Source organism: Coffea arabica, chromosome 1e (genome assembly GCF_036785885.1).
Source record: "Coffea arabica cultivar ET-39 chromosome 1e, Coffea Arabica ET-39 HiFi, whole genome shotgun sequence".
Classification (NCBI taxonomy): domain Eukaryota; kingdom Viridiplantae; phylum Streptophyta; class Magnoliopsida; order Gentianales; family Rubiaceae; genus Coffea; species Coffea arabica.
This window is the reverse complement of record NC_092311.1, coordinates 7,148,320-7,154,319: the sequence shown is the minus strand read 5'-3', so window position 1 is coordinate 7,154,319 and position 6,000 is coordinate 7,148,320. Positions and strand designations below refer to the sequence as shown.

Genomic DNA, 6,000 nt, shown 5'->3' with positions numbered 1-6,000 from the left:
TAATTTTGAGTTTGTCTTTTTATGTTTTTCATAGAATATACGTATCATTTGTACTTGTTGGTGAATTTTTTTTTTTTTTTTTTTGCTTAAAAGACTAGAAAAAGAGCAGATAAAAAATTTTAGTGTTATTTTGCCCCTACTGAGATATTTTCCTGACTCCGCCACTGCTTTAAGATTAATTACTTAATATTATTTCCTAGTTATTATTTTCCATCATTTTGTTGCCAAATTTCTCATTTCACCACAATAAAGAAAGCTATCTTCCTCTTTCCTTTTCTTTTTCATCTTCGGCTGAACATTACTGTGGTGATGCACGTGAATACGATTTCCATGCCTATAGTAAACATAACGCAGAGCCAACCAAACCATCAATATCATGCCTTTTTGCAGACACTGTCTTTCATGGCATTCTACAACAAAAACAAAAGTTTCACACTTTCATGGCTGTGGAACCAAAGAGGAATACGACCAAAACCACAGAAGATTTAACAACTAGAGATGGGCAGGGGCCGCGCGAACGCAGGCCCCCACTGCCACAAATTATGACGTTGGCTCTCCCACTTGGGGAGACCATAGGCAGGCACCCCTCCCAAGTGCAATGGAGGTCACCAACCTAAGCCATGAGCCTTCTTGATCGCCCATAGACCCCGTCCAGGTAAGTATGTTTTACGTTGTCAAACCATAGCATTTTATAAGAGTACTCAAGCCGCCTTGCCTATTTGTTTCTTCGATGTGGGAACTTGGGAACGAGCATGTTTGATTATAGCTCCGTTGTCTTTGCCTATTGGGATTCGGTTTTATGGTGTTTCCTATGAAATTGCGAGATCTTCCTCTAAAGTAAAAAAAGACTCCAACCCGCAATAAAAAAACAAATGAATAAATAAATAATATTCCAATTTGATATGGTGGATTTTTCTATCTTTTTTTATTTTTGTTAGCCATTTTTAATAAGTAAATACAGTATTTCTTTTTTTTTTGTCGCCAGCAATTCTTTTTGTAGTTGCCCCGATAATGCGATTATTATTGCTAGCTGAGTTGGATAAATTTGCTTGGACATTGTAGAAATTAAATTTTTGGAGTTGTAATAGGTTCGTAGAATTGAGAGGAAACAATCTTATTGACAGACAAAGTATAAGCACCATCATTAAAAATTGTTAAAACTTCTAAAATTTTATTGCAAACAATCCAATTATTTTCAAGCAACATTATATCAGTCATGTTAGTAGCAAAGAATGCAAATAATAATTCACTATATTTGTAAGATTGGTTGATTAATTCAAATGTTGAATTCCAACAGGTAGGAACATCTCTTGATAATCTTTTGCGATTTTTTCCATTAGCCCTACAAAGAGTGCTCCATTCTTTTATTACTTCAGGGTGTGCCCACAAATAAGAAATTGCTTTTCAAATAGGTTTAATATGATTTTCAAGTGCTTTTAAACCATCTTGTACAGCTAAATTTAAAATATGACATGTGCATCTAATATGAAAAAATTTACTACCTAATCTGGGTCGACAAAGATCTCGTAACTCTCTTATAGAAGCGGTATTTGCAGATGCATTATCAAAGCCAATTGAAAAAAAAAAATTATTTTACATAGACCATGTTCTTCCAATATAATACTAATCATTTTAAAAATATGTAAAGTAGTGTGATGTATCATTCTTTTTTGCATATTCCACTCATTATCAATCCAATGACAAGTTATGGCCATAAAAGAATGTGTTTGCCAAATGATCACTCCAAATATTGGAACATATGAACACACGACTATCTAAATATGCAAATAATTAAATTACTTATTTTTTTTCCTCCATTACTAATATTTTTAAGTGTTCATCTAAGAATGGTTCTAAGAACAGATTTAAATTGAGGATTTAAAGCATTTTGACAATATTTCTTAAAACCCAACTTTTCACCAAAACTAAAGGATAAATGTTTAATAGCTACCATTTTTGCTATCTCATTCCTATTTCTTTCCTGACTATATCGAAATAAAGAAAGGTTAGAAGCAGCAAACCTGGTAATTTGTGATTGTTTTTTGTCAATGCCATATTCTTGAGGATGACACCTTTCATATGCTTGTGATACTTTCCATAGCCATCTCCCATTTTGTATTGGTAACATTTTTTTTATAATAATTGTATTTTGCTTTAGTTTCATCAACTTTGACGAAGTGCTTCGTGAAGATCTGAGACTTAAGAGCTCTACCACTTTCTCCACCAGTTTCAATTGTTTGCTCTTTGAAAATGGTCTCCATGTGTTAACTTTCTTGAGTTGAAATATCAACATCATCAATGTGAATACTTCATTTGGGCTAACATTGCAACAAATATTTTTGCCCTTGTTTGAAGATGAGCTACCACTAACAAAACTTGCCATTTGATAGCAAATAAGTAAAAATGAAAAAGCTTGCAAGTAATAGTCCAGTACATATAATTATAGACATTAATGAATTAAAAAACTAGCATAATATAGACAAATTGAAAGCGAGCAAATAAGAGCAAAAGTGGAGAAATTAGAAAGTAGATCAAAAGATTGAGAGTATTAGATATGGAAGAGAGAAGATAAAATTTTGGTGTGAGAGAAAATGCAATTTGGAGAACTATTTATAGACAAAAAAAACTTGAAAAAAATAGCTTGCAACAGCTATATTAAAAAAGTCTTTGTTAAAGCAACGGCTTTATCTGAAACGGATAAAGTCGGCATCAAGTAGCTGCAAGCTAGCAACTGCTACTTCATGTCTCGAAGTCCAAGTGTCCATCCAACGGTCCAAGTCGAACTTTGTCTCTTATCTCTTTTTTTTTTTAACGATTCTAACCAGGATTGAAACTCGAGGTTTCGATTCTGGTTCTATTTTTAGAGAACCAGAAGCAGAACCTTTACCTAAGATTCCACTACAGTTCTGGTTCCGATTTTTGTCAGTTCCAATGCAGTTTGGTTCGATCTAGTTTCCGGTTCAAAATGGAACCGTGACCATGTCTACTTGGAACCATCTTGAACTTGTTTGTTAGATATGATATGACTTATGAGATATGCCAATACAATTGTCAATTGGGCTTTTTGAGTTAGATTTTGACAAGTTCAAACTTAATTCATTCAAAAACAACGGCTAAAGTAATAGATTTTTGGCTTTAGACTTATCTTGTGAGGCGCATATTCAGCTCACAAAAGCATTAGGGTTTCAGACCTACTTCAACCTTGGTTGAAGCTCACTATTATTCCAATAATTTTATCTACACATAAATATAGATATCACATTGCATAATATTATCACATTATATCTTATTACTTTGATATATATAAATTACAAACTATAATAACATGATTATTAATTATATACTTTATTATATATAATTATTCAGACTGAGCATTCATTGGGGCTAAATTTAATGAAATCCAAACTCATATTTAAATGGGGCCTCATATATATGCCCAATCTCTACCTAGCCCATTAAACATATAAGGTCAACCAAAATTTTTAAAACTGATCTCGAGCCAGCCTGCCCCGTTTACAATTCTACATGTCCATCTATTCATAGCACTATATGACTAGTTAATGGTAATCGACTCTTCAAGGACCTCAAAACCTACTAATTATAGGGAGATTCTAAAATCCATTTTGGATATCGTATCTTCAAGCTAAATCCACCGTTAGATGGTGCAATAAGTATTCTTGACTATTAGACACCAACAAGTTTAAAAATGGTAAATCTAAACCAATATCATCATTGAGGGATGGTATCTAACCAAAGAATTTTTCTCTGAATACAACATAATGATGATGATGATGATGATGATGATGATGATGATAATAATAATAATAATAATAATAGTAACAATAATAATCAACATAACAATAACAATAATAATAATGATGATGATGATCACAACAATAGTGATAATAAATTGATAAAGTAAGCTTCCAAGAAGCTCAACAAATGAGTTGAGAAATATGGCCCTACACAAATTGCCTCAGTTTTTATAGTAGTTAAATTTTTTGCCTAAGATCGGGTCATATAATCTAATTTTTTAGCAATCTTTTTAGTACAAAAATAGTGAGATTTAAGAAATGGGAATGGGAACAAGAAAATTGAATTCCAAGACGTCTAATTTATCGGTCCTATAATGCAATTAACTCCTTAACAGTTAAACCATAATATATATATATATATATATATAACACACTTGTTTTTAGAGGAGTAAATTCCAATCCGCAGCGTGAAACTTAATGTTTTATAAGGGATTATAAGTCAATTTTGTGTAATCCGTCTACAATTGAATCAAAGTATGACGTAGTAAAGAATTTATAGTGTTGTCCCAAACCGAGTTTGGTCTGTCCTTTTAATCACTTTTAGACTAATTACTTAATATTATTTTTGTAGATACCAAATTTTTTTTTCTTTTATTTTAAAAAATGGGATGCGACAGCTTCCTAGTTATTATTTTCCATCATTTTGTTGCCAAATTTCCCATTTCACCATAACAAAGAAAGCTATTTTCCTCTTTTTTTTTCATCTTCAGCTGAACATTACTGTGATGCACGTGAATATGATTTCCATGCCTATAAACATAATGCAGATCAAACTTGACCATCAATATTAAACCTTTATGCAGATATACGGTCTTTCATGGCATTCTACAAGAAAAAATATAGTTTCAGACTTTCATGCATGGCTGCGGAACCAAAGAGGACTAAGACCAAAGCCAGAGAAGATTTAGGAACTATATTACATCTTTTACGGTCTTTAATGGCATTCTACAATATAAAGAATAGTTTCAGATTTTTATGGCTATGGAACCAAAGAGGAAAAAGACCAAAACCAGAAAAGATTTGGGAAGTAGAGATGGGCAGAGGCCGCGCGAACGCAGGCCCCCGCTGCCACAAATTATGACGTTGGCTCTCCCACTTGGGGAGACCATAGGCAGCCACCCCTCCCAAGTGCAATGGAGGTCACCAACCTAAGCCATGAGCCTTCTTGATCGCCTATCGACCCCGTCCAGGTAAGTATGTTTTACGTTGTCAAAGCATAGCATATTATAAGAGTACTCAGCCGCCTTACCTCTTAGTTTCTTCGATGTGGGAAACAAGCATGTTTCATTATAGCTCTATTGCCTTTACCGATTCGGATTCAGTTTATGGTATTTCCTATTCAACTTGCGACATTCTCATCTATAGTAGAAAAGACTCCAACCTGAAACAAATGAATAAATAAATAGTATTGCAATTGTATATGGTGGACCATTTTTATTTTTTTTTTGGCTATTTTTTAGCCATTTTTTAATGAAATAAAATACAATATTCCTATTTTTTTGTTGCGAGTGGTCCTTTTTGTAATTGCCCTGATAATGCGATTATTATTGCTAGTTGAGTTGGATGAATTTGCTTGGACATTGTCAAACTAAATTTTTGGAGTTCTGATGGGATCGTAGAATTGAGAGAAGTTATCTTTGGCAGAGAGATTAAACAAGTCACAATAATGTAAATATTTCAAACAATATAAAACCTAAGGCTCTATTAGATTCTCTAAGAAAAATATTCTAACAAGCGTTTTATATGTAGCCTACTAGAATTGTGAATAAATTAAACTATGCACTAAGTAGTAATTAATATACATTTCCTAAAATAAGAAAAATATTAAGCATTTTGACGAGCGTCTCATTCCACAATCAAGTTTTACATTTATAAAATCCTAAATACTCCATACGTGATTTCTACAAGTATACAAGTCAAGATTAAGTATAGAGTTTTAAGGGTCGAACTTACAAGGAAGGATGTCAATTACCAATAGTTTTCAAACTCCTTTATTATTTAAACTATCACAAGTGCAAGAAATTAAATCTACACTATAAACAAGAAATAAAAGTGATAAAAATAACAATAAAAAACTCCTTGAGGTATAGAATTCCTAACTACTCTTTCAAATGAAATTACCGGTTAATTGAATGTTATTATCTTTCAAATGGAATTACGTTTTCACTTCTGTGACTTTATTACC

General features: G+C 32.5%; 2 non-coding genes across 2 annotated transcripts; both read right to left on the bottom strand.

Moving 5' to 3' along the window:
* Positions 1-502: 502 nt before the first annotated feature.
* On the bottom strand, positions 503-663 carry LOC113743777 (U1 spliceosomal RNA). The gene has a single exon (XR_003461199.1). It is a non-coding gene; the product is annotated as a U1 spliceosomal RNA (small nuclear RNA).
* Positions 664-4,852: 4,189 nt separating this feature from the next.
* Positions 4,853-5,013, bottom strand: LOC113687282 (U1 spliceosomal RNA). Its single transcript, XR_003447733.1, has one exon. It is a non-coding gene; the product is annotated as a U1 spliceosomal RNA (small nuclear RNA).
* Positions 5,014-6,000: the final 987 nt, after the last annotated feature.